The 13036-nt window shown below is 33.8% G+C and overlaps 1 pseudogene; it reads left to right on the top strand.

Annotated features, from left to right (window-relative positions):
• The first annotated feature begins 299 nt into the window (after positions 1-299).
• LOC136987479 (5S ribosomal RNA) lies at positions 300-418 on the top strand (annotated as a pseudogene).
• The last annotated feature ends 12618 nt before the right edge of the window (positions 419-13036 follow it).

Here is a 13036-nt window from a genome sequence, read left to right on the forward strand (position 1 = left end):
AATGAAAAAGTTAACATTCCGACGTTGTGACGAATAAAAGAATTGCTAGTGGGATTTTTAGATTGTTTATTATTTATAATATTACACATATAATAAGTCTTATTAAGTTAGTAAAATTGACTGATATTGTCAATTTTTAATAAACTTTTTCCCCCATCGATCCTGTCGATGTAATATCGAACGCTTTAAGAAAACCTGGTTTAAAGTGGAATGTGATGGAAGAAGGACAAAAAGCGATATTCGACGCGCGAATTGGGTACGAATATGCATAAGTGATGCTGTGCAGGCGACTTGTCTCGGGCAGCGGCCATACCACGCTGAAAATACCGGTTCTCGTCCGATCACCGAAGTCAAGGAGCGTCGGGCACGCTCAGTACTTGGGGCGGAGACGACCTGAGAATACCGGGTGCTGCTGTCACTATTCTTTTACTTTCATTCTTCGACCTATCTCTTTTTCTTTCGTCTAATAAAATTTATCACTTGGCGCAGTAATTTTTCTTTAATACATTATGTCAAGCAAACATTTCTTTTCTGTAACCTTTAGCTTCCTGTACATTGTTTTAAAACTTCTCGGTAAGTATCAATTAAAAAATGTTCTTTTACACGTAATAAACGCGTTTAAATGCGTTTATTACGTGTAAAAGAACATACTTCGGCTATCATCAAAATCAAGCAATAGCCTATTATATATGAGGGAATAGTGATTGAGATAAAAATAGAGAGAACCAGAATTGACAACCGTCTTGATAGAACGATAATCTTCTTCGTAACGTCTTTTGTCCTTTCATCGTAACGTCATTCGTTCTTTCTTCCTTTCGCGCCGTCACCAACTGTCGTCTTTCCCACTTCTCCCCTTTGTCGTTCTCGTCTCCCCTGCAACCCTCGTAAATCTTAACGGTTTAGGAATGTTACTCGTCTAAACCCCACATATATATTTTTTTATTTACTAAAAATACACAAGTCATTAAATGTGAAATAATGATGTGGGTTTAGAATTAAATAGAATTTGTATATAGTTGCTGGATACTAAGCATATAAAAAAAGGAGCGACGGTAATACTGCTATGGCGAAAATTTTGGTGTGCAGTAAATTTCAGGCCGCAATCTTTTAATAAACTCTTTTTTATTTACACATTGTAATAAAAAGAGTTTACAGATACCATTTAAACATTTTAAATGGTATCTGTAAGTTACACAAAATTATAACTTTTGTAAAGGATAGTAGCCTAAACTTAATTTAGGGTCGGGCACAACTTTACAGCACTTATGGAAACCGTTTAATTTACAAACGTTTACGATTTACTTTATAAGGTTTTGCTAAGCTACAAACTTCCGAAATCACTATAGTTTGTAGTTTCAAACCCGAGACAGCTACGACCAACAATTCCGAGGGCGCTGGGCGTCTCGACGGCCACCCACAATATGCTGTTAGTGTAATCGCTACAAAAAAGTTTAATTTGCATAAATTTGAGCTTTTGTTATTCTGAACAACAACATTCGTTCGGATTAATTTTATTTTAAGAAGCGATAAAAGCAAGGGATAGGACCCCGCCAAGTTTGATTTATCCACCCGCAAGTTTCGCCAGCACCTCACTGATAACGAGAAAGGCTTAAGTTTAAAATATGACCTCTCTAGAGCCAGCGGTGTTCTTTCTCTAGGAGCATCTGCACCGCCAAATGAATAAGAAAGAGAAAAGTTACAGCTTTTATGGAGATCTTTGCACTTTTCAACTGGTTATATTTCGGCAATCCCTTTACAGAAAAACCCGAAATTTTGCACGCTACCTAAGAAAACAAGTATCTTTCGAACGAGATATTCACATTTACTACAGACGTTTAATAGAGGGAGAGATCGGCAATTTTGATTCGTGTATCAGTGAATTTACCACTTGGCGCTGTGTGACTGCGATACTGCAGAACGGCCTTTTTGCTTCGGAATTCACTAATTCGGCGTTGTAAAAGCGGGAGAGCAGTTTTGTTGGTGAATTCCCGATATTTTCCAATTCATTGCAAAACTATGGTACTCGTTTTAATTACTTTATCGCCCGTTTCTATATTAAAAATAGTCACGTTATTGTAAACCTAAACGATGACAGGGATGGAAATAAATATTGATAAAAGTAGAAACGTTTTAATGAATCTAAAAGTGTGCAATTCTAATGTTTATTTTGATAAATAGCCAATCTTTAAAATTAAATTTCATATTAAAATTTATTAAATATGAAAGTTTATGTACACTTCAGACAATTCGATTTACAAATTAAATTGTTGAAGTAATTATAATTCTGGTTCGGACTACAATAACAGTCGAACACCGGTTTAAATACAGTGTGAATGTCCGTACAATATAAGTTGCGTTGTCCATTTATAGACAATTAACAGAGTCTTTGAGCTGGTAAAAACATTGCTTTATGTTTTGGTTGTCACTTTGCAGATCATCAGACTTTAATCTAATCGATGCAAGTTGTACAACCAGTGCAGAAATGTCTGTCCGTCAATTGAAAACGAAGAAACCCAATCAGGGATGAAATGTCAAGTCCAGTAAATTAAGTCGTAGCCGGGTGAAACGTCATTTCCGGGTGACAAAGTCGTATTCTGGTGGCAGAGTCATATCCGGAACGTGGGTGGAAGTGATCTCGGAAGAGAGGAGATTCACTTTATGCAGCAGAAGAAGAGCCTTTTCCACCAAGGTTTCTTCTGCTCGACGGATGTTTCCACGACCACTTTGGACTCCCCTCGACACTCCACCGTCCATTCTGCAACTTCCGGGTATCGCAGTCCCAGGTAGTCGACCACAGTCGAGGCGCTATCGTCGGGAGTAATGACGACCACCCGTTTGACGCACTCTCCGCTCTCCTCGACATCTTTCGGGAGCACCCGAATCACCGGAAACGGAACGGAAGACGACGAAGAGCCTTCCTCCTCCTCCTCACCATCTGCCGAGGTGCGCCACTTCTTTAATTGCTTGAAATTTTCCATTCTGCAAAAGAAAGAAACGACTATTATGAAAATACAACTCGTATTCGTTTTGTTAATTTAATTTTATGTAAATTGTAAGATTTCTTAATGAAAAAAATAATTTTAAAAATATCGTCTTAATTATAACGAAAAGTCACAAATGAATATTATAATAAAATCTCTGTTAAATATAGTAATTTTAACTTTCAAACGATTTTTAATGTTCGCTATAGAAATCAGTTTCTACAAATTGTCTGTACAGTTCTGTCCATTGCCTAACACAAAACATTTGTGAAAATTTAGACGAATAATCTCGACTTATTCTGTTTAATTAAAGTTCACACTATAACAGTGCAAACATCATATGAAATATGATGCGTATATAAACTATAGCGCGCTAATACCAATGTAATGTATTTATTAATTTAGATTCCATTGGATTTGGGCTTAACGAAGAGTGAAAATGAATGAAAAGACCCCGTCCGTCGTCCCTGTCAAGACCGATCAATTGTTATGGAAATAGAGATTCGTCGGAAAATCATTGGCACTAATTGTGATATTCGGCTTAACAATGTTCAAAAAATACGTAAAATTAGAAACATCGTAGTCTGTACTTACCGATAAAATCGACGCGAACGAAACAAAACTGAGAAAAACACTCGAAACGAGAAAATTTTGATCGCACGAACTAAAAATCCAACCGTTCGCATTAACAATCAACGACCGCTCGCAACAATAAAACTCTGACAATTTGTTAATACACAGAGTTTTATTGTTGCGTTGCCACGAAAGTTAATATTAAGAGTTTGGCTAAATTGCGTGATTTTCCCTGCATATACTCGTACATTGATGCTAACGTCAATATGTACGCAAAAACCTAATATTCTGGTATAAAGATGAATAGAAATTTCGATCTTATCGTGTCCCTTACAACCGGAAAAACAATATAAACTTCAAGTATAGAAACCCCAATTTTGTCTACCTTTGTAATTTAGTTAAGCAGTTGGAGGGCGCTTTACAGAAGGATAAAACATTAATAATACGGTCTGGATGTTCAGTCAGTTGTACAAATTGTGGAAGACTCTATTCTCTGTTTTTTTTTAATGTTTGGAATCATCTCGCTTACAATAACGTTGATAATATTAAAGTTGAATTCTTTTGGTTCTTTTGGTCTAAGAGATCTCATAATTAATTAAATGAATTTACAAAAGATATCGATGATTTTAATTAAAATCTTAGAACTTTAGCTAAAGAAAATGCATATAAACTGAAAATATAAAGACGACATAAAAACTGATCTACAATAAGTATTAACGATTTAGATTTAAGTGTTAATAATTTTGTAACAGAAACAGGTGTAAAATTAGAAATTAGATAGTAAATGTCTGAAATTATGTGATGTGATCTTCAATGCAAAGAACAAAAGAGTTGGTAATGTTGATGATCCAGCGAAAGTAAAAATGCTGTAAATAAAAATATTCAGAAAGTAATGCATTAATTTTAAAAAATGGCGTGTTTAATGCAAAAAATAAACGAATTAGGAATATTACGTTCTCAGTTAAATTCAGATGTTGTTAAAGTAAAAATATCGAACGTCAAGAAAAGCAGCATTCCAGCAAAGCCGCGAACATACATTGTTTCTACATAGAAGAAACAATCGCAGGCGTTGCTCCTGCCCCTGTAAAGTTGTTTATTTAGAGGGAAAGGAACTATTCAGACACCAACTTCAACACCTTCAGAAAAATTTAAAAAGAAATTTTTTCCTTTAATAATTTTTTTTTCAATAATTAAAAAATTGGGTTTTCTCTACATCCTTAGTCTAATTATACAGACATTAAGGGGTTAATAAAAATTACAGTGAAAATATCCTTAAAATTTAAAATTTATTTTGTATACTAGTACAGAGGTGACGAACCTATGGCACGCGTGCCCAAAGTGGCACGTCGGAGAAATCATCCGGCACGTAACATATTATACCATTTCGGTTTATCATCTTTTTCAATCAGCTTCTTTACATTTACTCTAATTACAGCATATTATTTTTTTATTTAAATATAGTTTTTTAAAACTCTTTTCGCCCTGTGGGCACTAAGAGGACTTTTTTATCTAGCAAGCCCACAATGGGACAGTCGGGTGGTGAGGAACGGATCACCACCTGAAAATTCTTTGGGGCTTTTTCGATCTGTCCGGATTTGGTCTCGGGTCCACAAGAGCGATAAGATACCACTTTGATCACTTGGCCATTTGGCCAAATTTAAATATAGTCACTCCAAGTCTGAAACTTCTGTTCGCATAAACATTTTTAAACATAAGTATGCTTAATACGCTTACTATGTGGGACGCAGACTCAAAAAGGTTCGCCATCCCTGTACTAGGACTTTTTTATATTTTAACAGGACTTATTATACTGCTGGAAACCAAAAAATGTGTTATTGTTAATTGTAGAAAGTGTCGTTTGAAGGCCTGCTGAAGAGGGAGAGGAGGGACGAACAAGTCCGAAACACAAGTCTAAAGTGTATGTGTTTAGGTCTATTTAAAATTTATTTTGTATACTAGTACTTTCTATATATTAACAGGGCTGCGATTAACAGGACTATATATTAACAGGACATACTGGAAATTATGGATGCAGATATTTAGTCTTACAGATCAAAAATAATGTTCTTTATTTAGTTAACCTGAACACACACTTTAAACATGTGTTTCGGACTTGCTCGTCCCTCTTCCAGTATAATAAGTCCTGTTAATATATAGAAAGTACTAGTATACAAAATAAATTTTAAATTACTATAGAAAGGACACAAAAGCATAATAATTAAATATCCTTAAAACATTGATGCAATCTAATGGTGAATCTATGATGCCTATACCCAATTTAACTAATCAATTTGTGACCCCGGATTGTTTGAAATAATTTTCTTCTATGTTAATGGATTCAAGAGTAAAAATGCTGGTGATTAGGATAAATTTTCAAGACGAAAAAATTTACAGAACATATAATAAGAAAATTCACTGATGAAGTTTTCTGGAATTTGATTTCAATATTTCAAAAGTTATCAGAACTTTTCATATAAGAATTTAAAGTAGAGTTAATTCAGATTCAGTATCACAAACAGAAATTATCTGAATGTTTTATTAATGAATTTAAAAATGGAGTGAACTAAAAAAAATATCAAAATACCAAAGTTTTATGAAAGGACAAGATGACAAGGTTAACTGGTAATCCTTTCTACATCTCAAACGTTATCCTCGGAATTTATTCTAGAATATTCAAAGAAAGTTGATTGGGATGCTATATCTTTATATTTGGATTTAGGTATGGACCTTCTCAGGAAAAATACTTTAAAATTAAATTCAAATACGGATGTAAGATATCAAACATATTGAAACAATTAATTGATACATAGATACAGACTTAGATAGATTAAATGTATTAGACTGGAAAGTAGTTGTTAAAAATTCGAAGATTTTATTATAAAACATAAAAATAAAATTGGTTGATTGTTACTTTAATTATAAAACTCTCCGACGAATTTATTTTAAAAAATTATAAAAATATAGTCTTGTCGTTGTTAGCTAGAATTTGTAATAAAAGAATGGGAGATGTTATTGTTACATCGATCGTTACATTCAAAAAATCCATTTCTCCTAACAAATCGATTATAAAAGAAATAAGTCTGTCTCATTTAAATTTGCCAATTAACGAAACAATTTGGGCTTTCGAACCAAGATATGTATTAAATCGTAAAGAAAGAAAAAAAAAACATAGTTTATTAAAGTAGAGGAAATTTTTATGGTTTAACATTTAAAAGTGTGCAGAGCTTAGAAAAAATTGATAAGTAACAATTAAGTTGCAAATTATTTTGAAAATGTGTACGTTATTTGGTGGTATATTTGGATATAAAGGAGTAATCGTGGAAAAAGAGATTTCAGATAAATTCGATATAACCTCAGAAGATCTAGATCTAGAATTATCTAAATGTGTAAAAATATTAAGTACTGAGTGTTCTATGTATAGATGCGAGATTTATAAAAGTGTTATTTAAAAAATAAATAATTTTATCTAAATTTGGGTGATTCTTTTTGTAAATCTTCTATTATCATCGTCTTTTCTTTCATTTTTATAACATTTGCATATTTTTTAAATTATAGACCAAAATTAGACCATGTAAATGAGCCGCTTTTCAAAAAATTGCACTTATTACTTAAAAATGGCCTATTTTATTTTCTAAAAACATGCTAATTTTGTTACTTTTTTCTAATTTTTGCTGTTTTTCGATCATTGTTCTTCCGCAAAAAAGTGAACTAGAACAGGTATCATTTTACTAGACTTTCCTGGCTAATCTAAATCGTTAATTTCATGCTTCACAAATCACACCTTTGTCGACTGTGATGTATAAGCTAAAGCCTGATCTTGGAAAACAAAACCATCATCTCCGAACAGATCTTTTACTGAGCGAATAAAATAAAATTCAAAAATCGCCTGGTAAGTTTCTGAGTTCTATATATAAATTACATTGTTTGTTTGTTGTTAGTTCTTCGATGTACTGTACATTCCTGGGTTGTTCGACCAATTCCTACGAAACTCGGCAGTTAAGTTCAAATACCTCTAACTTGGATAATGACGTATATCCCACTTCAAATTATTGATTGAATTGCTTTATATCAATTAATTTCTGTCTATATTTAATTGCTGGCTATATATGTAGCCCCATTTTGTAAATTTTTATACAAAAATATTGAATAAAATTTAACAAAATAATAAACTAAATATAACTATTATAAAAAAACAATATAATTTTTAAAAATATATATATTATATTCACTGAATTATTTCGAAAATTATATGGTGCGAAATTACGCCAATACTGCGTCAGATAGCACATATCAATTGCCTGCGTGGCGTGTAGTTGTGTTTTGCTCCTGTACATCATACTTTTCCTGTTAGCAATCGAGTCGTGACGGTTATGTATCTAACTCCATTCAGGAAAAAATTTTTCAATTGAAATAACGTTGATTTGCGATACAAATTGAAAGTTAATATATAGTTAATCTGGTTATAGTCTTTCGATTTTCATATTTGGTCTGATCTCGACTTTCATCTATTAATCTCCGTTCTTGAGAATAAAAAAGGACAGAGACAGACAGACCACAGTAGGGATTAATAGGTCTACAATTTTTTCAAATTGCAGCTCAATAATTACCCTCCAGTAACCCAGTAGATAAAATTACCGAATACTGGTGATTTTATATACTCGTTTCGTGTATGGCCAACGAACTGGCCACGTGAAGTTTGTTGAATTTTATTCGCGCTATTAACACCTGAATTGAAGCCAGCTTTACGTAAAAGTTTTTCCGGGATGCATCCTCCTTTGCTCATCGTTCCCGTGTTGCGCTGCTCTACAAAATAAACCAAAGTAATTCTCAATGTAAATCCGTCTCTGTAAACCATATCGCAAACTAATTCGAATAATTTTTCTATGAAGGCGATATTTACGAAGAGATGCTTAACTAACAAAATACCTGGACATTCCATCCTTTTCCCTGATTTTATCTCCCCTTATTAACTCATAAATTTATTGCCCCAAATTTCTTTTACTGATACCGCTTAAAATGTTCTAACGTCTAGCCAAATTAAGGTACGTGCAACGATTTTAAGGGACAAAGTAGGGGGCGAAGTTCTTTTCTGCGTCGATGATTATTTTTTCTCTTTACTGTAAAGAAGACATTGCTTTATCCAAAAACTTAGTAGTTGTAGTCTGTGAAATGTGCACTTTACACACAATGTTGAGCTCTACGATCTACGTGCTTATCCGACAACTTTCAAAATATTTTGCTGAGCTCTACTTTTTCAATCCGATTTTCCCAGTTATTTTTGTGGAATGACATAGAAGCAATTATTATCGCATATTTACAAGATTTTTTTATTGAGACTTTTTAAATTGTTATATGTAGCCTTTTGGACGTTCAGGTTAGCAACACAATCTATCTAACACGGAGCACTTTTCAAGTATTGATAGTAGACCAATATTAAGTAGTAGTTGTTGACCGTCCACTCTTTCGGCAAGAGATCAACTGCTACTTTTGGTCGAATTAATTACAACCTTCATCTGCAACAGCCCCTTCTATTTATTTGGCCCGCTGGTATGGTGTTATCCAAATAGGAAAATTATATAATATGAGCTTTCCGCAGAGCACAAAGTATGATTTAAGTGGTTTTCGAGGGTGAGCAATTTGAATAGTTAGGCCGAGACACCACTAGCGTAAAATCGGGCGTAAAAGCCCTCGCCGTAAAATCTTTTAATCACGTGACCTATTTGCGTTTGCGCTGGGTTTGCAGTGGAAGTCCGGCTAGTGAAGCCGTTTACAGCGACGGTATTATTATGGTTGTGTACGTGATATATCGATATAAAGACAATGATTATATTCTACAAGTTTTTTCTGTACTATAATTACAAACGTAGTAAAAAATAATATCTTTACTTCCATATATTAACTTTTATTATTGTATTATTAAGATAATATACAACACTTATAAGCTTAGCTTTTTTATTATATACTCCTCTAAATGAAAAATTTTCCTTTGGCCGTCATTATCGCGTGTTTTAGACATCTATTATTATAATCGGGATACCTCTTGTCATATATCTATATATATATATATAATCGACACGAGTTGATAATAATAATAATAATAATAATAATAATAATAATAATAATAATAATAATAATCAGCGCAGAGCCCAAACGGTTAGGAGTTGAAAGTTGAAATTTGGTACACAGTTAGGGTATGTCACGAGAACGCACACTAAAAAGGGATTTTTCGAAATTTTTCTCCACGGGGGGAGAGACAGGATTATGGCTTCTATATACATTATCGAGACGTGTCCATACGGTTAGGAGTTGAAAGTTGAAATTTGCTACACAGTTAGGGTATGTCACGAGAACGCACAATAACAAGGGATTTTTCGAAATTTCTCTCCGCGGGGGGAGGGACAGGATTAAAGCCTCTATATACATTATTGAGACGTGTCCATACGGTTAGGAGTTGAAAGTTGAAATTTGGTACACAGTTAGGGTATGTCACGAGAACGCACACTAAAAAGGGATTTTTCGAAATTTTTCTCCACGGGGGGAGAGACAGGATTATGGCTTCTATATACATTATCGAGACGTGTCCATACGGTTAGGAGTTGAAAGTTGAAATTTGCTACACAGTTAGGGTATGTCACGAGAACGCACAATAACAAGGGATTTTTCGAAATTTCTCTCCGCGGGGGGAGGGACAGGATTAAAGCCTCTATATACATTATTGAGACGTGTCCATACGGTTAGGAATTAAAAGTTGAAAATTTGGTACACAGTTAGGGTATGTCACGAGAACGCACAATAAGAAGGGATTTTTCGAAATTCCTCCCCACGGGGGAGAGGGATAGGATTAAGTCTTAACACTTCCACCAACAATGAAAGTGTTAAGGATAGGATTAAGTCTTAACACTTCCACCAACAATGGAAGTGTTAAGTAACAATGGAATTGTCAAGTAACAATGGAAGTGTCAAGTAACAACGGAAGTGTTAAGTAACAATGGAAATGTCAACAGTGGAAGTGTTACATAACAATGGAATTGTTAAGAGAAAGCGACGTGCAAGACGCAGTTGCAGTTTTTTCGTTTTTGCGGGAAATCGAACATATTTTTAGACCCATCTAAAAATTCTGTAATTAATCTGGAAACAGGGGTGACCCAATTCTTGCATTCTGTGAAAACGGGTAAGGTTGACTGTAACGTAATAATCTTAATTTTCGCTAAAACGGTTAGGAGTTGAAAGTTGAAATTTGGTACACAGATAGGGTACCAAATTGAAGTACCAAAGTGTTTAGTAACGATAATAGTGTGAAGTAACAATGGAGAACAAGAGAAAGCGACGTGCAAGATTTACGGGCTATGGAGAAAAAAAAAAGAAAAAAGAAAAAGAGTAATATGTTAGAACACATTCGATTTTCAAATTTAAACGGATTAGTTCGGTTTTTCTCGACCTTTCTTCTTTAGAACGATATAACCAGAACACGTCGTGAAAATCGAACAGTATTAGAACATTCGATTTTCAAATTCGACCTTTCTTTAGAAATACTTAGTTCGTTGATGAAATTACTCTTTTTCTTCTGTCACTATATCGTAATAATCTTAGTCTTCGCTATCGTTACTTTCGCCCGAGCAACGCCGGGCTTACCTGCTAGTATATAAATACTTTCGGATGTTTTCGATAAATCTTTCCGGATCTATTCTAGTTCTTTTCCAAGTAGCCACGAGAGAACGTACACAAAAGCTCGATTTCCTCCATTTTGGCATTATGTCACAATGACCTAGATTCCACTGAATTCTGATTGGTGGATGGTACCGTTTTACGGTTGTATTCGCGTCGAAAGTTAAACACTGCTCAACTCGCTTTTACGCTGGTTTTACGACTTGCTCAGGCGTAAAATATCATGGTCACGTGATTAAGGGCTTTTACGGCGAGGGGTTTTACGCCCGCTTTTACGATAGTGGAGTCTGGCCTTACTCCATTTTTTGTGAAATTTGACTGGTTGAAAGATCAACATTTGATATTCGGCAGTAAATAAAGCACTTTCTTTGTGCTAACACTAGAATCAAATGCTATATCTTAAAAGATTTCAGATATCGTATTTTGAATTGACCAATAAAATTGTTGCATTTCGTACCGTTTTAATGTCGCGATACACGTAACAATTAGACTCTAAAACAACAAAACGGTTCACATGGTTTTCGTTCTAATGTTTCTTATTTTATATTATTTTATTTAAATAATTAGAAAGGTTATCTTACGTAAGGGTTTATCACACCGAATAAACAATCTACACATTTTAAAAATAATTTATTCCTCTATTTTATACAATTTAAAAACTTTTTAAATGTGTTAGATTGATCACTCGGTGTGATAAACCCTTAAAAAAAGATAACATTTGTAGTTATATAAATCAAATACTATAATATAATATAGTGGAAGGGTTACATGTACGTAAAGGAGTCAATGTCGATCATTAATTCTTGTTTTGGGGCGTTATTTTTATTTTGTTCTTTTCTTTTTCTTGGTTCCTTTTTTTTTGTTGTTACGGACAAACTCCCAAGCACCAATGACCAAAAGAACAAAAAAACGAAAATTTTTAACTTAGTTTGCATCGTTGCCCGATCCTGGAACATCATCCTATGTAAATTAGACAGTGCGGAGCTACACTGGATGAACAATTAAAAGCGGAACAGCCAGGACCAAAAGGAGAGAGAGCTTCAGGTGACCAAGGTGGTAAACGTCAGTGATAAGTTCGAGGAAATTGTGTTTGGCTGTACACTATTTATAGCTTGAGGAGGAGATAAAACGTTTTCTTTATTATGAGAAAGCTGTACAAGATTTTGATATTGTCTGTGGTTTGTGGAAATTATTAGTTTTAAATAAAGTCCTGGTCTGGTACTTGCCTCATTATTATGTAACCTATTGTTGTTTCCGAAAACGGTGAGTTACACTGTACGAAATAATCTAATAATCTTAATGTTTGTACTTACTTTTTGCCAGACAACTCTGGACTTATCTACTAACATTGTATACAAAAACAAATACGTCGAACACCAGATGCTCCTAGACCTATGTCATGACTCTTGTGGGATGCATCGGGTAATCATTTCGGGGTGGTTGTTTGTGCTTCCCCAAAAATAAGGCGTGTATTAAAAGTAGTGGGGCACCACAGATTCCTATGCTTAGTGATATTTTCACCTTTTACAATTTGATTTTATTGTCAGCAATTGTTAATGTTGGGGGCATTTTAGATAATGATGGAAAAATAAGAATGAATGTTTCGTCTGTAAATCAGAATAATGTGTCGGTTGATAACGATAATGAAAAACACTGTATTTTCACTTTTTGTAAATAAATAGCTCGATTTTATAAACGATTTTGTAAAATATTTTACAACTATTTTTATATGTGCATTGTATTAGCGTATAATTAATGAACGTAATTAAAATTTAAAATACGAAGTCACGAACCCCTATCTTTTACATTTAAATAAA

Source organism: Centruroides vittatus, unplaced genomic scaffold (genome assembly GCF_030686945.1).
Source record: "Centruroides vittatus isolate TY-2023 unplaced genomic scaffold, ASM3068694v2 scaffold_211, whole genome shotgun sequence".
Lineage (NCBI taxonomy): Eukaryota > Metazoa > Arthropoda > Arachnida > Scorpiones > Buthidae > Centruroides > Centruroides vittatus.